The 26788-nt window shown below is 43.1% G+C and overlaps 1 protein-coding gene across 2 annotated transcripts in view; it reads left to right on the plus strand.

The window, feature by feature from the left end:
• NT5DC1 (5'-nucleotidase domain containing 1) overlaps positions 1 to 26788 on the plus strand; it is a 446918-nt gene that overhangs the window by 117136 nt on the left and 302994 nt on the right. The gene's annotated exons all lie outside the window — the stretch shown is intronic.

The raw sequence follows: 26788 nt of genomic DNA on the forward strand, positions 1-26788 counted from the left end.
GAATGGGAAGTGTTAATTATACAAAAAGTGATTGAAGGCTGGAATGCGTGGCCAGGACAAACCTCTGCCATTGTTGTGGTATTACTCATGTTTGGGCGGGAAACTGGTTCCTAACTGGTAACCAAAGCATATCAGCCAAGAGAAGAAATAACACATTTGTAAAAAGAAAAAAACTTTATTTTTAAAAAGGAAGTTTATGCTTACAAATCATATTAGTCATAATTTGCAATTACTTTGAAGTAGGGGTGTGCACCGGCCACTTTTCGTGTTTTGTGTTTTGGACCTGGATCTTTCTTCGTGTTTTGGATCTGGATTGGTTTTGCCAAAACCACCCTTCCGTGTTTTGGGTTCTGGGTTTTGTGTTTTGGATCTGTATTTTTTTAAAAAAAAGCATAATAACAGCTAAAATCACAGAATTTGTGGGTTTTTCTGCTCCTATGCTATTATTAACCTCAATAACCTTAATTTCCACTCATTTCCAGTCTATTCTGAACACCTCACACCTCACAATAGTGTTTTTATGTCCAAAAGGTTGCACCGAGGTAGCTGGATGACTATGCTAAGAGATACGAGTGGTCGGCACAAACACGTGGTCCATCTAGGAGTGGCACTGCAGTGGCAGACAGGATGGCAGTTTGAAAAACTAGGCCCCAAACTATACATAATGCAAAGAAAAAAAAGAGGTGCAAGATGGAATTGTCCTTGGGCCCTCCCACCCACCCTTATGTTGAACAAACAGGACATGCACACTTTAACAAACCAAACATTTCAGCGCCAGGGTCTGCCACACGACTGTGGCTGAAATGATTGGTTCGTTTGGGCCCCCACAAAACAAGCTGGCAATTAATCTGTCCCTGCACAAACTGGCTCTACGGAGGCAAGATGTCGTCCTCATCCACCGATTCCTCACCCTCTTCAGTGTTGTGTACATCCTCATCCTCACAGAGTATTAATTCATCCCCGCTGGAATCCACAACCACAGGTCCCTCTGTACGTTCTGGAGGCTGGTCTCCCTGGAAGAGTTGATAATTCATTTTATGAACATCATCTTCTCCACATTTTGTGGAAGCAACCTCCTACGCCTTTCGCTGACAAGGTTCCCGGCTGCACTAAACACTCTTTCGGAGTACACACTGGAGGGGGGGCAACTCAGGTACAATAGAGCCAGTTTGTACAGGGACCTTCAAATTGCTTCTTTTTCCTGCCAGTACAGGTACGGACTGTCTGACATGCCTACTTGGATGCTGTCACCGAAGTAATCCTTTAACAGACAGACGCACGCTTGTCGCTGCTGCTTTGAGGATGCAAGTGTGGCTACAGCCCACACAATTCACAAAGACAGAAAAAAAAAGAAGAATATTTTTATTGTTTGTGGAGCGCACTTTGAGGGTTACACCACCCTTTAACAGACAGACGCACGCTTGTCGCTGCTGCTTTGAGGATGCAAGTGCGGCTACAGCCCACACAATTCACAAAGACACAAAAAAGAAGAATATATTTATTGTTTGTGTAGCACACTTTGAGGGTGTCACCACCCTTTAACAGACAGACGCATGCTTGTCGCTGCTGCTTTGAGGATGCAAGTGCAGCTACAGCCCACACAATTCACAAAGACAGAAAAAAAAAGAAGAATATTTTTATTGCTTGTGTAGCACACTTTGAGGGTGTCACCACCCTTTAACAGACAGACGCACGCTTGTCGCTGCTGCTTTGAGGATGCAAGTGCGGCTACAGCCCGCACAATTCACAAAGACACAAAAAAGAAGAAGAATATATTTATTGTTTGTGTAGCACACTTTGAGGGTGTCACCACCCTTTAACAGACAGACGCGTGCTTGTCGCTGCTGCTTTGAGGATGCAAGTGCGGCTACAGCCCACACAATTCACAAAGACAGAAAAAAAAAGAACAATATTTTTATTGTTTGTGTAGCACACTTTGAGGGTGTCACCACCCTTTAACAGACAGACGCACGCTTGTCGCTGCTGCTTTGAGGATGCAAATGTGGCTACATCGCACACAAGTCACAAACACATTAAAAAAATAGTTTTTTATTTTTTGGAACACTTTGAGAGTTACACCACCCTTTAACAGACAGACGCACGCTTGTCGCTGCTGCTTTGAGGATGCAAGTGTGGCTACATCGCACACAAGTCACAAACACATTAAAAAAATAGTTTTTTATTTTTTGTAGCACTTTGAGAGTTACACCACCCTTTAACAGACAGACGCACGCTTGTCGCTGCTGCTTTGAGGATGCAAGTGCGGCTACAGCCCACACAATTCACAAAGACAGAAAAAAAAAGAACAATATTTTTATTGTTTGTGTAGCACACTTTGAGGGTGTCACCACCCTTTAACAGACAGACGCACACTTGTCGCTGCTGCTTTAAGGATGCAGGTGCGGCTACAGCCCACACATTTCACAAAGACAGAAAAAAAAAGAACAATATTTTTATTGTTTGTGTAGCACACTTTGAGGGTGTCACCACCCTTTAACCGACAGACGCACGCTTGTCGCTGCTGCTTTAAGGATTCAGGTGCGGCTACAGCCCACACATTTCACAAAGACAGAAAAAAAAAGAACAATATTTTTATTGTTTGTGTAGCACACTTTGAGGGTGTCACCACCCTTTAACAGACAGACGCACGCTTGTCGCTGCTGCTTTGAGGACAGTATCATATGCAGTGACAGTAGACTTGTCAGAAATTGTTGGCACGTCCTTCAGTCCGAACCAGATGTCCAAACCAGCCCTTGACTTATGACACAGGCGCACGCTTGGCGCTGCTACTATGTTGATGCACGTGCGGCTACATCGCACACAAGTCACAAACACATTTAAAAAATAGTTTTTTATTTTTTGGAGCACTTTGAGAGTTACACCACCCTTTAACAGACAGACGCACGCTTGTCGCTGCTGCTTTGAGGATGCAAGTGCGGCTACAGCCCACACAATTCACAAAGACAGAAAAAAAAAGAACAATATTTTTATTGTTTGTGTAGCACACTTTGAGGGTGTCACCACCCTTTAACAGACAGACGCACGCTTGTCGCTGCTGCTTTAAGGATGCAGGTGCGGCTACAGCCCACACATTTCACAAAGACAGAAAAAAAAAGAAGAATATTTTTATTGTTTGTGGAGCGCACTTTGAGGGTTACACCACCCTTTAACAGACAGACGCACGCTTGTCGCTGCTGCTTTGAGGATGCAAGTGCGGCTACAGCCCACACAATTCACAAAGACAGAAAAAAGAAGAAGAATATTTTTATTGTTTGTGGAGCGCACTTTGAGGGTTACACCATCCTTTAACAGACAGACGCACGCTTGTCGCTGCTGCTTTGAGGATGCAGGTGGAATCTAGATGGGATTTGGACCGGGGACACACTACCTCCATCAATTGTCTAAATCCCACTGCACTAATGGCGGATACCGGACGCACGTCTAACACCAACATAGCAGTCAAGGCCTCAGTTATACGTTTTGCTTCAGGATGACTGCTGTCGTACTTCATCCTCATCGCTAGGGACTGTTGGAGGGTCAATTTTTTAGTAAAAGTAGTGATGTTCCTACTTCCTCTCTGGGATGATGAACAACTCCCAGCAGCAGCAACAGCACTAGGAGGAAGTGGTTCTTGATCTTTCCCTATTTTATTTTTATCGGAGAAAGTTTGGTCCTCCATTTATGTTATATTGATATATACGTGCGGCTAAAGCGCACACAAACACAAAAAATATTTTTTTATTTTTGCTGGAGAGTAGTGCACATTGTGGGTTACACCACCCTTTAAGAAATGAGCCAGCCGGCTCTTTACTTATGGGACACAGGCGCACGCTTGGCGCTGCTCTTTTGTTGTTGCACGTGCAGCCACAGTGCACACAAGTCACAAATACAGAAAATATTATTTTTTTTGGTTTGGACTGGAGTGTACTTTGGGGGTTACAGCACCCTTTAACGGTCAAGCCAGCCGGCCCTTTACTTATGACACAGGCGCACGCTTGGCACTACTTTGTTGATGCACGTGCGGCTACTGCGCACACAATCCACAAACACAGAAAATAATTTTTTTTTTGGTTTGGACTGGAGTGTACTTTGGGGGTTACAGCACCCTTTAACGGTCAAGCCAGCCGGCCCTTTACTTATGACACAGGCGCACGCTTGGCACTACTTTGTTGATGCACATGCGGCTACTGCGCACACAATTCACAAACACAGAAAATAATTTTTTTTTTGTTTGGATTGGAGTGTACTTTCGGGGGTTACAGCACCCTTTAACGGTCAAGCCAGCCGGCCCTTTACTTATGACACAGGCGCACGCTTGGCACTACTTTGTTGATGCACGTGCGGCTATTGCGCACACAATTCACAAACACAGAAAATAATTTTTTTTTTGGTTTGGACTGGAGTGTACTTTGGGGGTTACAGCACCCTTTAACGGTCAAGCCAGCCGGCCCTTTACTTATGACACAGGCGCACGCTTGGCACTACTTTGTTGATGCACGTGCGGCTACTGCGCACACAATTCACAAACACAGAAAATAATTTTTTTTTGGTTTGGACTGGAGTGTACTTTCGGGGGTTACAGCACCCTTAACGGTCAAGCCAGCCGGCCCTTTACTTATGACACAGGCGCAAGCTTGGCACTACTTTGTTGATGCACGTGCGGCTACTGCGCACACAATTCACAAACACAGAAAATATATATTTTTTTGGTTTGGACTGGAGTGTACTTTGGGGGTTACAGCACCCTTTAACTGTCAAGCCAGCCGGCCCTTTACTTATGACACAGGCGCACGCTTGGCACTACATTGTTGATGCACGTGCGGCTACTGCGCACACAATTCACAAACACAGAAAATATTTTTTTTTTTGGTTTGGACTGGAGTGTACTTTCGGGGGTTACAGCACCCTTAACGGTCAAGCCAGCCGGCCCTTTACTTATGACACAGGCGCACGCTTGGCACTACTTTGTTGATGCACGTGCGGCTACTGCGCACACAATTCACAAACACAGAAAATAATTTTTGTTTGGTTTGGATTGGAGTGTACTTTCGGGGGTTACAGCAACCTTTAACGGTCAAGCCAGCCGGCCCTTTACTTATGACACAGGCGCACGCTTGGCACTACTTTGTTGATGCACGTGCGGCTACTGCGCACACAATTCACAAACACAGAAAATATATTATTTTTTTAGCACTTGGGGGGAGCACCCCTGATGGACAGAGCACCCCCTGGACAACACTACAGCACCCCTTTAGGACTGGGACACTGCACAGGACTTTGGAGTGGACACAGCCCCTATGGAGAACTGACTGCACAACACAGTCCAGCCAGCCCCTATGGACTTTGAAGTAGTGGACACAGCCCCTATTAACAACAGCAGCACAGCACAACACAGCCAGCCCCTATGGACTTTGAAGTAGTGGACAACAGCAGCACTACACTACACTACACTACACAGCCCTAACTCCCACCCTCCCTCTTCACTGTCCACAGCCGAGTGAGAAAATGGCGCCGACGCGGGTACCTTATATAGGATCCAAAACTCGCGAGACTCGGAAGGCGGGATGATGACGTTTTGCCTCGATTTCAGATCCGAGTCAGGCGGGAAAAGTCGAGCCTGACTCGGATCGGACTCGGATCGGGGGGGCTCGGGGGGGTTCGGATTTCAGAAATCCGAACCCGCTCACCCCTACTTTGAAGTGAATGCTATAGTCTGTACTACTCACATTGCAATGGTGTTTATTTACTAAAATATCCGCAAAGTGCTCAAGTGCTGTAATTCATAGCAGCCAGTCAATTTCTTTCATTAATCTACAGTATATTTTACTAGAACAATACAATCTTGTTATGAGTACAATGTGCAACAAGTTACCTCTCAGTGAGTATGTCTTGTTTTCTAATTACACCATTTATTTACTACCATTTTTACTTTGTTTCTCCGTGTCTCTGTACTAAACTGGTCTCTGGTCATCTTTTTTCACCTACTTCATCCTCCTATTTTGAAATCTATTTTGGAATTTCGTAAAGACTGGGCTACCTACATATAATTTACTATAAATGGGATTTCTTAACATATATTAGAAATCTGAGTAGCTAAACAACCATATGGAAGATTTTATGATGCATCTGTTTCACCTGTAATTTTTTGCCCAAAGCAAATGTTATACTGTTAAGTTCTGGTAAGGACATACTTGCCTACATATATTTTCCAGGGGGCCGGTGGCTGACATTTTTAAATCCCGCTCGCTCGTGGCATAACACCGCAAATCATAGGTTTATGAAAAGGGGACAGGCTCACAATGATGCGATTCTCATAAAATTATGTTATTTTGACTTCTCCCCCTCCTTGCGATTCTCATAAAATTGTGTCATTTTGACCTCTCCCCCTCCTTATGGACCTGCGATTCATGGGATTAATTATGTAGTAAAAGTACTAGTATTGCTATAAACGGAGGAAATCTTTTTGAATGTCTTTGAAGTTCTAGGTCTTTGTTGTAGTATGCGCTAAAAGTTTCAATATAGACTGGGTCTAATTGTACCATAGATCTATTAGTGCTGTCTTATAAGCAAGTTACCCAGAACTCAAAGTATGACATCTAAAGTCACTAATGATATAGTCAATGTAACTGAGCATGGAGTATATCAAATTAGGTGTCAAAGCCAACACATGTCTGGGGATGCTCTAGGTGGTGCCAGAGGTTGTAGGAAGATACTGCTTGCGATTAGTGCTGCAGACCGCAAATCTATTTTGCAAGCATGGATTCTCCCCCTCCCACCTTCTCTGAACCTGTTCAAAGGGAAGCTTCACCACATTTTTCAAATGGACTACTTGGAGACTACCTTAGATAAAGAGAAACTAGTTTCAACATTTTTTGAGTTCCGAGAAAGTTATATTGCTATCCTCCCAGTGGATTTTCAGGGTCGGATTAGACATTTGTGAAAGTACTTTCTGCAAAGAGCAGAGAGAAAGGACAAATATGCCTTTGTAGGGGCACTCTTATGATTGATAATTGGTTTAAATATTGATGATAATGAAATTATTGATATAGATAGTTTTATCTATATCAATCATTTCATTATCATTGATATTTACACCAATTATCAATCATAAAAGTGCCCCTACAAAGGTATATTTGTCCTTTCTCTATGCTCTTTGCAGAAAGTACTTTCACATGTGTTTAGCACAAACCTTTAGGGCGCACCACCAACCTAGAGTCATCCAGAATTTGATATTGTGATGAACCATGATGTTGGTAATAATTATATAGTAGTAATTTTTCAATGACTTCAATCCTATTACTAGTGCGGACTCATAACTTGTCGGATTAGACATTCCCTTATAGATACGGAATGGTATGAAACAAGACTATCAATGGGCGATCCTCCTATAATAATGGATAGTTAGCTTTAAGATAACTCTTCAATCCTTTAGGATATTTGCCTCCTCATGTCCTCAATGAGGGCGCTATTGGGATATGGGCCTGGAACTGATTCTGTATATACATATCTGCTATTGCAACAGTTACAAATTAGTTGTGTTAATGACTACATTTATGTATATCTCTGTTCATGATTATAAACTTGGAAGTATTTTTTCTGTTTTTCACCTGTAAACTTTGTCACATTGGGCCAAATGTAATAGGGTGAGAGTTTGGAAAATGTGAGAGTTTAGCAGTAAACGTTCACATTGGTCGAGTTTTATCTTCAAAATGCCTATATCCAGAAAATATGTGATCGTCTGATCTCATTACTTAAATTACATTTCTATTGGTGCTTGAAGGAAGATTTCCATTTGATTTTTAAATCTGAAAGCAACAGATGTGGAGGTGTTTGTCTTACCATTTTATATAAAAATTAGGCTTTCTGATTTATTAATAACTGTCAAGACACTATTCTGCATTAGGTAAATTACATTTCCTTACATCATGACCACATCTCTATGCTATCATGAGATATTCACACTTTCTTATGTTTTTGAGCTGGAGGCATATCCAGGCTACCTAATAATGCAGAAAACTCAGGGCCTGATTAAGCGATAGACGCTAATGTGATCGCATCTGCGATTTCACACAGACCGCAGCTGCAAAAATATACCAATAGTTCCAGAGCTTACCCAAGCATAGGGACACCCACTGCTGCCTTCTCATCAGCATCCGACGTCACGTTCCAGCATAAATATTGGTAACATTGACGCACATCGACCAGCCATGCAGCCCTTACGGGAGGTCTGACCTGCCTCAAATACAGCAGCTCTCCTGACACGCAGAGAGTTATCATTCTTCGTATGAGATTGCCATGGCTAATTTATGCACGCCCATGTAACGGCGTCAAAATGGTAAGACACACCTGTATTTTTCTAACCACCCCCGTTACCTTCCCTAAACACCGACTACCAGTCACTCAGTTTGCAAATGGGTTCTCTGTGTGTGCAGAATCGCAAGACAATCGACTTTTACTCTTCTGTATAACTAATAAGGATGAATCAAAGGCAACTTAGGTATCTCTCCTTTTGAGCCCACAGTATATGCACGGCATCAACAACATCCTTTCCCGGCCTGCCTGTATCAGCAGTGGAAGCAGGAAACCCCAATCATTTGTCATTAGGCAGACACCCTCTTCTCCTCTTTCTTATCCACCTTGCTCAGCTTCTTAACCCAGTGCAATGCTGTAGAAAATGAAAGTGCATAAGGGACTCGTGAGAGAAAAGTGAAACAACACAGGGAGACATTAAGGAAAGGTGAAATGAAAAGGGAGCTCTCAAGGAAAGATACAGGTATACAGAAGGGGATCTACTGTAGTCATTAGGTTGAAAGTTACAATGCCGACTTCATATTGTCGACAACACAATGTCAACAGTTATGTCAACATTGTTAAATTGTCGACAGACAACATTTCAACATTCTCAGAATGTTGACGTGAAATTTCGATAGTCAATATGTCAACTGTGGATGGGAGTGTTAGGGTTAGGCTGCAGGAGGAGTTTAGGATTACGCTGCGAGAGGAGGTTAGGGTTAGGCACTAGAGGGAGGGTTAGAGATAGGGATTAAGATTAGAGACTACTTTATGGAACGCTGGAGAATCGGAGGTCTGACCCGGAAGTGACGGTCACATGACCGCCGGGACCCGGAAGTCACGCTGGAGCCTCCAGGAGCAGGTAAGTCACCGCTCCTGGGGATGATATGTGAACATTCTAACATGTCGACATTTCATCAATCTCTACATTCTCATGTCGACAATGTGTTAACATAATGACTGTCAACATATCATACCACACCCTACAGAAGAGATGGACACAGGACCAAACTGGCAGATGGAGGGACACGGGAGTATTAAACACAGATAGGATATCCTTGCATCATTTAATCTAGTGTGGTATATAAGGTCGACATTCATATATCAATGTCAATATGAGAATATTAGCTTAGCATGTCGACATTCACCAAGTGACATGATAGAAGATGTGGCGAAGTTTTTCAGGTCCTGGTGGCCACAAGTGGAGCAGTTCTGGCACAGATCTCTGATGGAGCAGCAATTACTGTAAATATTCTCCCTATAACTAAAATCCCTCTCCCTAGTGCCTAACCTTAGCCTCCCCCCCAGCCTAACCCTAACCTCCCCCTAGTGCCTAATCCTAGCCCTGCCACCTTGCAGCCTGAGAATGTCGGGATTTCACATGTCGACTTTGTGAACATGTCCACATTCTGAGGATGTTGACATGTTGTCTGTTGGGATTTCAACAATGTTGACATTATAACTGTCAATGTTGTGAATTTCGACCTTATGACTGCATCCCATTTAATGTGTCTTTGTGTTTTATTACATAGTGTTAAAAAGCATCTAAAATGAAATTCAAACGATCACATTACATAAAGCTTATGGGATCTCCAGGCGCCTGGTCTCCTTCTATACCACCACTTTTACATTTCCACTTTGAAATATTATATATATATTTTACATATACACTCAATTAGAAGCCAGTTAATGAGTGTACCCATAAAGTATATTTACAATGTAAGGAGTAGACTGTGCATGTCCTGTGGTGCACCAGCGTGCAAAGGTCACAGCTCATCCCAATTTAATGGAGTAGAGGAGCTGATTCAGAGAAATACTGCAAAAAATTTAAAAAAACAATCTTTCCACAAGTAAAATTATGTCCAAATATTTATTAAGTACAAAGTTGCCTATTACTGGATAGTTCACTTTTCTCTCGTGTCCCTTATGCTCCTGTATTTTCTACAGCACTGTACTGGGTTTAGGTGCTGAATAAGGTGGATAAAACAGAGGGGAAGGGGGGTGTCTGCCTAATGACAAATAGTTGGGTTCTCCTGCTTCCAGTGCTGATACAGGCAGGCAGGGAAAAGATGCTGTTGGTGCATTTATTACTGTAAGCCCATATGTACCTCCCAATGGTGAAAAATGTATATAACACATGTAAGTTTGACAAGGAAGATGGCCCCCCTCAGCTCTGGGCCCCATAGCAGCTGCACCCCTTGCACCTATGGTAGTTACGCCCATGACTGTAAGTGTGGGCTCAGAAGGAGAGAGATACCTAAAGGAGCAGGAGATCTTCACTGATTCAGTAGCATATTTGTAATGGGCGCAGGGTGTCCGGTGCACACAGACCCACACGGCACACCTTGCACCCATGTATTATACTTACCTCTCTGGAGTCCTGTGTCGGCATTGCACAAATCACCAAGAAAATGGTGCAGAAGCCATTTTCCCAGAGATCTGCACATACACAAAAAAATCACTGGGAACATGACACATGCGCAATGCTCCCAAAGACCTGCACATACACAGTAAACTATGCAACAGTGCCAGAGTCTACTCACCTGTGCCGCCCACAAGAGAGGAGGGGGCCCACACAGAGACTGCACACAGGACCCCTCCTCTCTTAAGCAGACCCTGTCCTGATTACTTTTAGAGAGGACAGCTTAATCTGTATTATTAGGTAGGATTAGGTACGTGCCATTGTAGTTTCTGGTGACATGAGGTATAGCACAGATGGAAAGCACATGCTCCCATCTTCTGCATATGTACCTGTCTGTACAGCATGTGATAAGATCACCATAAATGATTAGATGAAGTATTGTTTGCACATATTGCAATATTAGTAACTTGCATACCTGTCAGAAATTGCACAGCCCCTTTCTACATGGTCATCTCACCTCAGTAGCCAAATCTGAAATTAAGGAAAACTTTTTTCTTCAGAGGATAAGGCTCTATTTATTATAGTTATCATCAAATAATTAGGCTCTGTATTGTATATAGGTAGTGGAATGCCTGGATGTGCCAGGGTTCTGGAATTGCATATTATCAGACCATTCCATTCTCTTATTACTCCACTCTCTCCTAATAACACCAATAGCATATGATGCAGCCTTAGGAATAAGACACTGGGCCTTATTCCGAGATTTACACAATGCAGATATTTCCACAGATCAAGAGATTGCTATTGCGCATGTGCGAATGCTGCACTGCGCTCGTGCAGCGATAATATTGTGATCACGCTCGCACAGTGGATTCATTTGCACAGTGAGTGACAGGTAGTCAGCATTTGGGGGATCGCTAGGCAAATGCAGGTGTGTTGGGACTATTTAAACTCTGTTTCATGGGCGTGCATAAATTAGCCATTGTGATCTCCTTCGCAGCATGAGAGCTCTTTGCGTGTCAGGAGAACCCCATTGTTTGACGCAGGTCAGACTTGACTTGCAAGCTGCGTGGCTGTCCGATCTGCATCAATGATATCAATGCATACACTGTTGTACGTCGTCGGACGTTTATGAGTAGGCAGCAGTAGGCGTCCTATACTCGGATAAGCTTTGGAAGGCATTAGCATTTTTTAGCAACTGCGATCCGTGAGAGATTGCATTAGCATAAATCTTGGCATCATGCCCCTTGTACAACAGCCAAAGTAACCAGCATTTTTCATAGCTGCAGTAACCAACACATTGCAGAGTAAAAAGGATGAACAAATTGTACAGTCACAGGAGACAAAACAGCTTTGTCCAGAGAACTCAATGGGTACATTTGTGCTACCTACGACTTATGTTGTGATTGGGTCCCTTATACTCATCTCTTTTGGAGGCATCTATTTTGCTGTTGAAACACTGAAGATTCACTGACTGCTCAAATTAGAGTTACTGTACTTGTGCAGCATTGAGTTGAGTTCATAGTTGCATGACCAAGTACACTAGTGGCAATGACGGGTATGGGTCTAACAGGGCACTGCATAAAGTGCTGGGGATTACTTGATGTATAGGGCTTACAGCCAAGGCTTATTCAACCCCAGAACCTTGTAGCAGCAGTACTGTGACACTGTTGTGTGATGTTCAGATAGGCCTGCTTTCTATTTGATTCACTGATCTTGCAATTACGATTTTTTCATAAATTTCCGTGGTTGTGTAAAACCATGATCACAGCCTGGCAAACAGTGACCGTGTTTAAAAGAACATTTCTTCTTAGTTTTATTGAAGAGGACAGGACAGGCTTCCTTTTTCTGCACTACGAGCTAAATGCTCCATGAGGCTCCAGGGGGTGGTCAAGGAAGTTCTATTTCTACTTAGTATTTTGTACTATGCTTCATCTCAATGTGGTTTCAGAAACTAATGTAAATAAATATACAATTTTTATTTTATTACAAATTGAGATGTTTATCCTGAAATCTCTTGACCTTATTGAAAACTTTCCATTATCTATGGTATACTTTATAGTCACCATTTTATCAGTGTGTCATAGCCAAGTGCTGATGACAAGCAGACTTCATCCTGCTGCTTATAAGGGTATCACTAGGAGTAATATATTCCTAGTGTAGCTGTACAATCTAAGAAATATGCTCCTTATTGACTTGGCACTATAAAAGCGTATTCTTCAAATACAAATATCCTGGAAATAAGAAGCCTTTAACATTAAATGTACAAGTTAACCAAGTGCTACATGGACACATCAGTGGGTGGCCTTCTACTATGGGAATATAAGTACTTTCCTTTCCCTCATGTGTGTGGGCTGTTTCTAATAGAATCATGAAAGGCCACCCACTAAAGCATCCCTAAAAGCCTTTTGTGTTGCCTTAGCTCATATTAAGAAGTGTAAACTGCATAGCTGTCAATTTCTCATTATGGTTATAATTTATTTATAAAGCACAAGACATACTCTAACACTGCAGCTATTTATAGTCTCACCAATTGTACAATCACAAAACAAACACTTTTGCATTAATCAATGTTTCACGAGAGTCTGTCGTGAGAGCTCATTATGATCTTATAAAGCAGAGTAGAGGAAACCCTATTTACTTTGTTTATGAATATTATTCTATTATAAGCCCTCATTAAAAACACAAAAGTGTACATGCATGAAGCAATGATAACCCCTTTTTTAATAATTTTTTTTACAAAAAAGGGGTTATTACTGTTTTTCTAAACTGTATTAAAATTCTGACCTTAGATGCCTTCGGCTTGTGTAAATAAAAGTTACTAAGTGATGAAAAGCTGAACTGTTTGTCTCTTGTCCCCAAACACATAACGCCATCATAGGATTATATATATTCATATACTCAGAGGATGGCGCTGAGTGTAAATCCAGACTCTGACTGGGCCACCAGCTATTTGGTGAAGTCCCTGGTGAGCCCCAGTGAGTATATAGCCATGCCTTCTATCATGGGAGGGCGGGGTCTACAGCGACATTCAGTATGGCAGGCTGAAGTACAGCTACTTGCCGGGCTGTCATAAAGGCTGTGACTGACCCGACCGGCAGCTACACGCAGAGGGCAGGGCCACAGTGCAGTCAGCAGTGCACTACTGGGTAATAAATCCCAGTAGTCTCTGCAGAGGGATAAGAAGAGCACATGCTGAGCTCTGATTGGCACTACAGTGTGGCATAATGTGGATGTACTACAGTGTGGCAATGTGTGGGCACTACAGTGTGGTATAATGTGGATGTACTACAGTGTGGCATAATGTGTGGGTGCTACTGTGTGGCATAATGTGTGGCATAATGTGTGGGGACTACAGTAGGGTATAATATGGGGGGGCGCTATAGTGTGTTATAATGTTAATACATGTGTATTGAACTGATTTACCCACAACTGACCAGCATTGCAAGGGTTACTGGGCGGCTCACCACTACCTCTCTGACTCCTCCATGCTTACCACTACTTCCCTGACCCCCTCCATGCTCACCACTACTTATTTGCACTACCCCCTGATCCCTCCTTACCAAACACTATCTCTCTGCACTACCTCCCTAACCCCTGCATACTCCCCACTACCTATCTGCTCTACCTCCCTGACTAGTCACCACTACCATTGCACTATTCCCTTGACCCTTCCATACCAAATACTACCTTTCTGTAGTCTATAAAATACCCCCTGAACCCTATGCCTCCATGACCCCTCCATGCCCACATATATGACTGCCATGCATAGGAGTAGTATATATATGTCATAAATTTTACAAATATGTTTTCCCATTATAGCTGGCCACACCCCCTCCAGTGACTGGTCACACCCCTTTGTGGGCCTCTATTATTGTGTTCCCGTGTGGGCCATTCATGCTTCAGTCCACCACTGAACTTACCGGTACCCCCTTGCCCTCATATTTATGCAAATTACCTTAAAGATAAACCTTTATCAGCCCCACTCATCAGTTTTGTACCTTAGGCGGTTGCCCCTCTCGCAGAGGCCTTTTTACGGGCTTGGTCATAGCACTCTAAATTGCTGATGCTATCCCATGTGTATTACCCTCATAAAACGGTCCACTTTCTACTTATATGTAGTGGCGCTCAGTCAGTGATTAACAGCCAGTATATATAAAGGTCTCCATTTTTTAAAGAGGGGAACACTGCATATTTCACAAATGTGGGGTGGGGGGGTGGGGGGCAGAGAGACTAGGGGCAGATATATCACACCTTCTAAAGAGAACAGGTGGAGAAGGTGCTCATAGCAACCAACTAACTCCTGGCTATCATGTTATTGAATGCACTAGATATAGCTAGAAGCTGTTTGGTTGCCTTGTCAAATTCTCCGTTTGTCCTCTTTAGTACATTTGATACATATCCCCCTTGGTCTCTAGAAGAGCTTGAAGCAGAGGAATCACATACAACTAGGGGTGAGCGGGTTTGGATTTCTGAAATCCGAACCCCCCCGAGCCCCCCCAATCCGAGGCCGATCCGAGTCCGGCTCGACTTTTCCCGCCTGACTCTGTTCTGAAATCGAGGCAAAACGTCATCATCCCGCCTTCCGGGTCTCGCGGGTTTTGGATTCTATATAAGGTACCCGCGTCGGTGCCATTTTCTTACTCGGCTGTGGACAGTGAAGAGGGAGGGTGGGAGTTAGGGCTGGCTAGGCTGTGTAGTGTTGTGCTGTGCTGTGCTGCTGTTGTCTATAGGAGCTGTGTCCACTCCTCCAAAGTCCATAGGGGCTGGCTGTGTTGTGCTATGCTGCTGTTGTCCATAGGGGCTGTGTCCACTCCTCCAAAGTCCATTGGGGCTGGCTGTGTTGTGCTGTGCTGCTGTTGTCCATAGGGGCTGTGTCCACTCCTCCAAAGTCCATAAGGGCTGGTTGTGCTGTGCTGCTGTTGTCCATAGGGGCTGTGTCCACTCCTCCAAAGTCCATAGGGGCTGGCTGGACTGTGTTGTGCAGTCAGTTGTCCATAGGGGGTGTCCACTCCAAAGTCCTGTGCAGTGTCCCAGTCCTAAAGGGATGCTGTAGTGTTGTCCAGGGGGTGCTCTGTCCATCAGGGGTGCTCCCCCCAAGTGCAAAAAAAATAAATCTTTTTTCTGTGTTTGTGAATTGTGTGCGCAGTAGCTGCACGTGCATCAACAAAGTAGTGCCAAGCGTGCGCCTGTGTCATAAGTAAAGGGCCGGCTGGCTTGTCCGTTAAAGGGTGCTGTAACCCCCAAAGGGCACTCCAAACAAAATAAAAAATTATTTTCTGTGTTTGTGAATTGTGTGCACTGTGGCTGCACGTGCATCAACAAAGTGGCAGTGCCAAGCGTGCGCCTGTGTCCCATAAGTAAAGGGCCAGGTGGCTTGTCCGTTAAAGGGTGCTGTAACCCCCAAAGGGCATTCCAAACAAAATAAAAAAATATTTTCTGTGTTTGTGAATTGTGTGCACTGTGGCTGCACGTGCATCAACGAAGTAGCAGCGCCAAGCGTGCGCCTGTGTCCCATAAGTAAAGGGCCGGCTGGCTTGTCCGTTAAAGGGTGCTGTAACCCCCAAAGGGCACTTCAAACAAAATAAAAAAATATATTTTTTTCTGTTTGTGAATTGTGTGCGCAGTAGCAGCACGTGCATCAACAAAGTAGTGCCAAGAGTTCGCCTGTGTCATAAGTAAAGGGCCGGCTGGCTTGTCCGTTAAAGGGTGCTGTAACCCTCAAAGGGCACTCCAAACAAAATAAAAAAATATTTTCTGTGTTTGTGAATTGTGTGCACTGTGGCTGCACGTGCATCAGCAAAGGAGCAGCACCAAGCGTGCGCCTGTGTCCCATAAGTAAAGGGCCGGCTGGCTCATTTCTTAAAGGGTGGTGTAACCCACAAAGTGCATTAGTGTCCAACAAAAATAAAAAATAATTTTCTGTGTTTGTGTGCGCCTTAGCCGCACGTATATATCAATATAACATAAATGGAGGACCAAACTTTCTCCGATAAAAATAAAATAGGGAAAGATCAAGAACCACTTCCTCCTAGTGCTGTTGCTGCTGCTGGGAGTTGTTCATCATCCCAGAGAGGAAGTAGGAACACCACTACTTTTACTAAACAATTGACCCTCCAACAGTCCCTAGCGAGGAGGATGAAGTACGACAGCAGTCATCCTGAAGCAAAACGTATAACTGAGGCCTTGACTGCTATGTTGGTGTTAGACATGCGTCCGGTATCCGCCATTAATGCAGTGGGATTTAGATAATTGATAGAGGTAGTGTGTCCCTGGTTCCAAATCCCATCTAGATTCCACCTGCATCCTCAAAGCAGCAGCGATAGGCGTGCGTCTGTCTGTTAAAGGGTGGTGTAACCCTCAAAGTGCGCTCCACAAAAAATAAAAAATTCTTTTTTTTCTGTCTTTGTGAATTGTGTGGGCTGTAGCCGCACCTGCATCCTCAAAGCAGCAGCGACAAGCGTGCGTCTGTCTGTTAAAGGAGTACATCGGTGACAGTATCCAAGTAGGCATGTCAGACAGTCCGTACATGTACTGGCAGGAAAAAGAGGCAATTTGGAGGCCCCTGTACAAACTGGCTCTATTTTACCTGAGTTGCCCCCCCTCCAGTGTGTACTCCGAAAGAGTGTTTAGTGCAGCCGGGAACCTTGTCAGCAAAAGGCGTAGGAGGTTGCTTCCAGAAAATGTGGAGAAGATGATGTTCATAAAAATTAATTATCAACTTTTCCAGGGAAACCAGCCTCCAGAACGTACAGAGGGACCTGTGGTGGTGGATTCCAGCAGGGACGAGTTAATAGTCTGTGAGGATGAGGATGTACACAACACTGAAGAGGGTGAGGAATCGGTGAATGAGGAGGATGAGGACGACATCTTGTCTCCATAGAACCAGTTTGTGCAGGGACAGATTAATTGCCAGCTTGTTTTGTGGGGGCCCAAACGAACCAATCATTTCAGCCACAGTCGTGTGGCAGACCCTGGCGCTGAAATGATTGGTTTGTTAAAGTGTGCATGTCCTGTTTATACAACATAAGGGTGGGTGGGAGGGCGCAAGGACAATTCCATCTTGCACCTCTTTTTTTTCTTTGCATTATGCACTGTTTGGGGCCTAGTTTTTCAACCTGCCATCCTGTCTGCCTCTGCAGTGCCACTCCTAGATGGGCCACGTGTTTGTGCCGCATACTCGTGTCGCTTAGCATAGCCTTTTGGACATAAAAACATTATTGTGATGTGTGAGGTGTTCAGAATAGACTGAAAATGAGTGGAAATTAAGGTTATTGAGGTTAATAATAGCATAGGAGTAGAAAAACCAACACATTCTGCGATTTTAGCTGTTTTTTTTCTTTTTTTAAAAAACATACAGATCCAAAACACAAAACCCAGAACCCAAAACACGGAAGGGTGTTTTTGGCAAAACCAATCCAGATCCAAAACACGAAGAAAGATCCAGATCCAAAACCAAAACACAAAACACGAAAAGTGGCCGGTGCACACCTCTACATACAACAACCCCTTTTTCAAGTTAACAACTTTGTTATATTTAAAACAAATTTACAAAAACACAAAACAGGTTCACCCTCAGTTAATAGAATGGACTCTTTTCTTTTAAATGCAGGTGCACCATTTATTTTGAAGACAGGCAATTTGTAAGGTGCAGGCTACAAATCGTCCAAAGGTGATTAAATAGGAGTATCTTCATGTCAAAGAGGATACACCTATTTCAATGTTAACTTATTAGTCACGGTGGGCAGTGATCAGTGGGTTCTCCTTTAAGCTGGCCATCCACTATACAATTTTCTGTCAGATATCTGTCCAATCTGGCTGGTTGGAATGAAAACGTGGTAATGTATGGGAGCAAAGAACAGTTGATCATATGGTTTTAAACACTGAAAAAAAGGACAAAAAAATTGTTCAAATTGGTTACATTTGTGTGTTTTAACTAGGGATGTGCAGGCTCGGATAGGTTCGAGTTTGCACGTTGAGTTCGGATTTTTCCCTCCAAAAAAACGGAACTCAGAGGCAAAACGTCATCTCCAGGAATGATGATGTTCGTCCATGTAAGATGACGTTTTGCCTCTTTCTGAGTTCCGTTTTTTTGGAGGGAAAAATCCGAACTCAACGTGCAAACTCGAACCTATCCGAGCCTGCACATCCCTAGTTTTAACCAATTTGTCTGAACGACCATTTTTGGCTATTTTCCAGTGTTTGTGATCAAATGGACGATTGTCATTTGCTCCCATACATTACCATGTTTTAATTCCAACCAGCTAGGTTGTATAGTGGATGGCCAGCTTAACTCAGCAAATGCAGTCACATGGGACTCATCTTTGTATGTTTTGGTTGCATGTAAAAGATTCTCCCTTGATTTGCTCCTAAATCTGCATGAGCCCAATGCTGTAAAAATTCGAAACAAACGTGACTCATCTGCCACATAATCGTACAGTATGCATATACAATCAGCAAAGTGTACTTGCATACTTTCACACAATTACAGAAGCCAGGCATAGCTTGTTTTAAACATTCTAAGCAATTAAAATAATAAGGAAACATTGGGAAATGAAAGCTCACTATAACTAGGAATTCCATTGCAAAAAAGGCTTATGGTGCATACACACGGTCAGATTTTCTGTTAGATCTGAACGATAACGATTTAAAAAATCGTTCAATCGTTCATATCAGATGTCAGATAATGATATCTGACATCTGATGTGTTTGCAGTCAAATTTGGACGATTTCATTCATTTTAATACTTTCTGAAATCATTCAATCGTTTGTAAAATCGTTCAAATCGTTGATAAAAATCGTTCAATTGTTTATCGTTAATCTGACAGATCTGACCGTGTGTATGCATCATTAGGATTAACATTGTTAATGACTAAATTACCACAAAATCTTATAACAATTTCATCATTTACTGTTGTAAATCTGGGGCACATGTATTAACCTACCATTTGTCGCAGTGCTTAGTGCAGTGATGAAGGATATCGTGCTGACGTACTAAAGAGAGAGTCACCGGATAACTAACCTCTCCGTGATCACTGCCTGTCTGTAACACATCAACATAGTGCTGATATGATATGGAATTTCTACCGGAGCATTGAATTTTGTCCTAACCTACTGTAGCTTTCTTTTCATTCCACTGGTCTAGACTTCTGCACTGAGGAAGAAAGGAACAGGATACAGCTAACTAGGCCTGATCCTGAGTAGATGCAGAAGCGTCCCCAACACTGTCTGTTGCCACATTCTCATTTACGTCTAATGCTACAGACTATTTTCTAAAAACTGAGATGCCCACTTTCAGTGTTTTGAGGCAATATATTTCTGTCTTAGAGTATCTTTAGATGCACCATTGGTGCACCATTAGTCGCACCAGCAAAACTTGAACCAGCCCTATAGCAGGTGCAGAATCTCTGTCTTAATATGGCCTCCTGTTGAGCAGTTCAGCACCTTTGGACACAGCTGCTCTCAATGATACACCAGCAATGGCTTAGCCAACCCCTTGTAACTTCCCACACACACCCAGTAAAATCCACAAACCCTGTGTCTAATTCTGAACTTCGTCGTTTAGCGGTAACAATTGGGAAACGTGCTTTGTGACTGGAAAGCATGCACAGACTTACAACATCGGCCAACTACGTGCGGCATCAATACTGCATCATCCTCTGAATCAGGCCCATTGAGAGAACAATTACAGTGGTGCTTGAAAGTTTCTGAACCCTTCAGAATTTTCTATATTTCTGCTGAAAGTTGGCCTAAAACTACCAGAGATTTTCACACAAGTCCTAAAAGTAGATGAAGAGAACCAAGTCAACAAATGAGACCAAAAATTTAGACGTGCTAATTTTTTTATTGAAGAAAATTATCCAATATCACATATCTGTGAGTGCAAAAGTAAGTGAACCTTTGCTTTCAGTAAGGAAAAAAACTGAAGAATAGTAGCGCTCCGGATATGATCTAGTAGTGTCGGAATGCTGCTGCCTGAAAAAGAAGAATGTGCAAAAACTTCAACAACTGATAAATAAATAGGCTGCGCTATTCAACAACACTAGTGATAGAATATGTTTGAATCATAATAAAAATGTATTTGGATAGTAAAAAACTGTAATTATAAATGGACAATTGCATAATATACTATATGAAGACCTAAATAGTACATAAGAAAAACATATGACAATAAATAATTTATGCATATATATATATATATATATATATATATATATACACACATTAAAATATCTAACACAAAATGGATTGTGTTGATCAAATTTGTGCAAGTAAACTGTGGTATTCAGACAGAGCAAAATGAAAGTTCAATGCAATGAAAATCAGTTCTTCCTGGCTGTTTATTAAACAGACCTGATTGTTTAGAAATTGTGTCCTTTGAAAGGATGACTTTATTTAATAACTATGTGTATGTGGCAAAACAGCGTCTACAAATTTCTTTTATCTTGCCAGTATAGATAGGTGTGGTTTGTCTAATATTTTTGGAATGAGCTCACCCAGTTACAGTAGTTGTTATAGCCGCGTCTATGCACTGTCCTCTCGTCAGGTTGTATTCCGTGACAGCCTGTGGATCGATCAGAGGTAGAGAGACCAGTATTCGGGTGGAGTGTGCCCTATATTCCCTTGTCCGCAGAACGCCCCAGACTGTTCAGTGGGTTTGCGTGCCGCTGTGCTGAAACGCGGTTTGTTCTCACAGCGGGATCTCCCTTTGGGAGGCACACAGATCCGTAGTCGGCAGAGGGATTTCAGATGTTTCAGAGCACTGGCTGGCTCTATTGTTGTTTTAAGATAAAGGGAGAGCGCTGGACAGAAGTGTAATATCTATATTATATTTATTATATCAATATGAACAGTAAAAAACACAATATAAATAACAAAACACACAATGACAAGTTAATGTAACTAGGACCAGGATCGACCAAATGTATAGACTGAAATGTCAGTAATCATGAGCACATCAAAGATGGAAAGTAAACAGTTAGTTAGTGCAAATCTATTGATAATAAAATAAGCAGCAGTTGTTAGCAGGAGCAAAGCTAGATAGAAGCATCATGCATTCAGAGCAACTATATCAGTCATAAGCATATAGATGAAGCTGCATTAGTAGGGAGCAACAGACCTTGCACAAATAGCCAGACTCAAGTTAGTAAATGGTGGAACTTCAGCAGGTGAAAGAGCAGGGTATATTGTGCTGAAAATCACACAGTGGTATCTCCGTGGGGGATACTAAGCTCTAAATGTTTCCACTGTCTACCGGCGTCCCGGTCAGAACAGTGATAAATGAACTACCTGTGTTCCTGGAGTTTCCTGCAGCGTGGTGGCTCTGCGTGAGCTGAGGGAGTTGAGCCGCATAGGCAGCATGTCCGGCTGGGTGCTGCCAACAGCGAAGGAGCCGGCTGAGCCTCCGTGAGCCGCAATGTGTGAGCCGCAACAAGTGTGGGAGGGAGGGAGGTGGAGGAAGAAGGACGCCGTCCCCGTCACCAACGCTATGTCTCCATCTCCAGTGCCCCAAAGCCTCCGGCTGGAATGAGCAAGGCAGGTATGCTGACAGTGGATGCAGCCAATCGAGTGCTCTCTAGGTCAGAGTCCTGGATAGATCACCTGACTCATTTCTTGGCCAATGAGAGGTCTATTGTTGTTTTGCCACTTATGAGTGTATGCAGTGAGGATCCTTGGCCCTCATTCAGACCCGGACGCAAGTGGCCGTTCGTACGTTCGGCGTACGTAAAAAAATATGTAAATTCAAGCACTCGCTCGTATTTTCAGCCAAACATCCTCCCCAAACTCAAGCGACCCCTCCTCTAACTAACGAGCGTGCCAAATAGCGAGCGTACATCCCCGAAATGGCTTGAAGGGAACGCACGCACAAGTACAACCCGGAAGTGGGACTGTCAGATTTCGATTAACTGCTCGTTTATTCTGCCTACCTCCCTCAATCGTATCATGCCAATCAATATATCAATTAGCTTAATTGTTTTTTTGTTTTTTTTTAACACAATGCAATAAACTTTAATCTTGTCCGTGTTTGTGTTTACCCGCAGAATACGTACGGCTTAAACATTCGCTTTTATTTGTCAAAATACATGTTAGCCCCAATTAAACAATTGTTCTATTTGTTTTTCTACCCGCATATTTCCCGGGGTTCATTTCTTTATTTAAATTTGCTTACGCATGTCACTGCATCAAGCCTATCATAACTCTCAAGAGATTTCTTGCCCTGTCGAACACATGACTCATACACTAACCAATAGAACTGGTCCTGTTAATTACCCAAATACATTAGCCAATCAAATTTTTTTTTGGCACTTTATTAAAAATTATTTTTAACAAATACACCATTGCCATCATGAGAGCCTCCGCATTCACCAGGCACGAGCTGCTGGTGCTAACGGAGGTGATGGATAGGCGGATCACCAGCCAGCCTCCACCCATCACCAACCGCGAAAAGCGTTCCGCATATGCGGAGGTACGGGGCCGCCTGCGCTCCTTCAGCTCACGCCGCCAGATCGGGCAGCTGGAGCGCAGGTGGTCGGACCTGCAACGGCGGACGCCCCGCTTGCTGGCATGCTTTCGCATGCAGATCGCAGAAAGTAAGTTTTAGGGACAGTGGTTTTCATGTTTGTCTTTGTGGCCCTAACTGCGTGTGCATGTTTTCATGTATGTCATATTTATTCATTGTACTCATATCTGCATGGCCATGTTTTCATGTATGTCATATTTATGCATTGTACTCATATCTGCATGGCCATGTTTTCATGTATGTCATATTTATGCATTGTACTCATATCTGCATGGCCATGTTTTCATGTATGTCATATTTATGCATTGTACTCATATCTGCATGGCCATGTTTTTCATGTATGTCAGATTTATTCATTGTACTCATATCTGCATGGCCATGTTTTCATGTATGTCATATTTATGCATTGTACTCATATCTGCATGGCCATGTTTTTCATGTATGTCAGATTTATTCATTGTACTCATATCTGCATGGCCATGTTTTTTTTTTTTTTGTGTCATAAAATAGTGTTTTTCTCGGATTTAGTTTGAAACTAACCACAATTTGTTTCACATCTTTTAGGGGCACAGCGAAGACTACGGCGTCATCGTCATCCCAGACGGCGCTCACGCCCACTCTCCCCAACCCCCAGCCAACCCTCCACAACCCCAAATTCCCCTATTTCCCACTCCTCCCCAGCCTGCCAAGACCCTCAGGCGGATATTTCTGGGCTCCTTCCCCTCCGTCCCAATTCCCCCTCTCCTCCAACCACCCCTCTTTGAATTACCCCCTCCCCGGATTCTGAAATTACCCCGCCCAGATCGTTGGGGAATGGAAGCACCTCCGAGGAGGACGAGGGAGGGCCTTCTGGAGCTGCCGTTTTTTCTAACGGTATGTTTGTGTTTTTGTTTCTTTTTCGCCACAAACTGTTTGTATGTAATCATGTGTCGTTCCCTTTTTTTGAGTTTTTGGGTAGACTTTTGCTGATTTTTCGGGTTGCCTTTACCTGTTACTGCTGATTTCACCATACACATATCACACCTGTCAGAATTTGTTTATTGGCCTTGTATTTTTGGGCTACACTATTTTGGGGGGATGGGTTTTAATGGTGTAATTATGCTTTGTTGCCAAATATATTGATTGTTGGTTTGTTTGTTTTGGCTTGTTTTTTAATGTGGTTTCATTATTGTTGTATTAATCCCCACCCTTTTCTAACCCACAGAGGAACAGAGGCGTAGGGCTGAATTATCCGCCTGTGTGGCCCGTATGCGGGAAAATATAATCAGTCTGCTGGTGGTCCTTGACCATATGTCGGTCCTCCTTAGGGACTAGTTTTTTTTGTTTTTTGTGCTAAATTTAAATAAATTAATATTTTCAAATTAACGTTCTGTCTCATTCGTTGTTGCAAAATCAGAGATTGTTTACACTGACATAAGTAGACTCTTCCTGCAAGGATTTGCAATTTTTGTCACTAAGATTGTGTGTTGTATTTTTATGGAAAACAGGCACAAGAAACACCTAACAGTAACAATCTAATTTCCCTTTTTTGGTGTAGTCACAATTAGATATTACTACATTTTACAGGTTCCTATTTGGGGTGCAAGCTGCTTAGGCCGATATTACGAAGCCAACTGATTGTACAGGATTCCTTTTGGTGTTGGTTTGGACCCGGAAAACATATTACATTTTTGCTCAACTTGCGTCATTACTGGATTACCCCTTAGGCAAATGTAACGTGTGTGAACCTGGTTACACTTGCTTGTAACGTTCAAAAAAAGGTACAAAATTACACTCTCAAGACATTTATTCACAACATAACTCCAAAATCAAAGTGGTCACTCACAAACAAAACACACAGTGATAATCATAAATACAACACATACCAAAAAAACAAAAAAAAACCCACAACAAATCAAGAACTGGTTGACGAAGGACCATGCCAACATGATTCCACAAATATGGCGTTGCAATATGGGTTCCATAATATATCCCCAAAATTTCCACATACAGGTTTTTTAAGGGTAGCAGGAAGTAGTCGTCGTTGGAGTGCCAAAGATTATGGAGAAAAAAAAAATTAATTAGATGTTCTCAAACAAACCGTACCACATTGGGTATAAACACTGTTGTTTTGACAATAATTACCTAAAAAATCTGGCCACCACATCATCGCGTATGGCCCCCCCACATACTGACCTCCGACCAACCTCGGGGGGGCCATCCTCAGGTAAGGCATCCTCTGGCTGCATTGGGACACCACTCCTTATGGCGATGTTGTGAAATATCCCACACAGGACCACAATTTTCTAAACCATATCCGGCAAATACATGAGCTCGCCACCAGAGCGGTGGAGGCATCTGAATCGGCCGTTTAAAAGGCCGATACAGCGCTCCACCACTTGCCTGGTGGCTGTAAGTGCGGCATTAAACACACTTTGTGGCCCTGGTGTGGGAGCCAAATAAGGAGTGAGCAGCCTGGGCATGCAAGGGTAGCCACTGTCTCCTGTGAAAAAGAATAGACAACATCAGGATCACTCTGTATGAAGCTTAACATTGTTATGTACTAAAGGTCTCCACTTACCCAGAAGCCACGCATCACCAGCTTGTAGGTTGGTTAATTTGTGCCATATCCCTGATTGCCGGATGACGAAGGAGTCATGTGCACTTCCTGGTAATTTTGCATTCAGGGACAGGATCTGGAGGGAGGCATCACATACCACCATTACATTCAGGGAGTGATAGTGTTTCCGGTTTCGAAATATGGCCTCCAGCCGTGCTGGAGGCTGAAGTGGTATGTGAGTACCATCCACAACCCCTATGATGTGTGGGAAGCCAGCTATTTGGTAAAAATTGGCCTTGGCCACACTAAGGGCACCCATATCCAAAGGCATTTGAATAAAATGATGGAGGTGCTTGAAAAGTGCCTCCATCACTGCCCTCAGGATCCGGGAAAAGGAGGATTGTGAGATGCCCGCCACTATTCCCACCGTTGTTTGAAACGATCCTGAGGCACAGAAATGTAACACCGCCATAAATTGCGTAAGTGGTGGTATTGCTGTAGGACTGTCAATTTGCCGCTCAAGATCACTCTCTATTAATGAGAGAGTGTCTATAATGATTTTGGGAGGAAGACGGTAGCATCTTAAAACCTCATCATCGGGCATTCCAAAAAGGGTGACACGTGTTCGAAATATCTGGGGCCTTGCACGCCTACGATGCCTATGCCTGGGACGAGATTGAGGTTGGTCGGCTTCCGGGAGCATGGCCAGAACAATCCGACCCAGATCAACCTGAAATTGCAAGATTGGACTGTAAGGCTTTTTAACCCCCCCCCCGAAAAAAAAAAAAAACTTAGCTTGATGATACCATCCATTGATGCTTACATGCCGGGGTATTGTCATGATACATGCAAACTGGAAATAATCACAACATAAATATACATCATTTTATGCTGGGCATTTCTGTTTCCAAATTTGGGCCAAGACAAAACATAAAAGGGGAGAAACACACATTTGGCCAAAGAGCAAAATGACATTGTGCACACTACGTCAAATTGGGGCCAAATGTAAGCCACAAATGCTAAAGGGAAAACTCAAACAATTTAACGGGATGAATAAGTATTTCAAAATGCGCTA

The sequence above is a fragment of the Taudactylus pleione genome, unplaced genomic scaffold (assembly GCF_031769625.1).
Source record: "Taudactylus pleione unplaced genomic scaffold, aTauple2 ptg000046l, whole genome shotgun sequence".
NCBI lineage: Eukaryota > Metazoa > Chordata > Amphibia > Anura > Myobatrachidae > Taudactylus > Taudactylus pleione.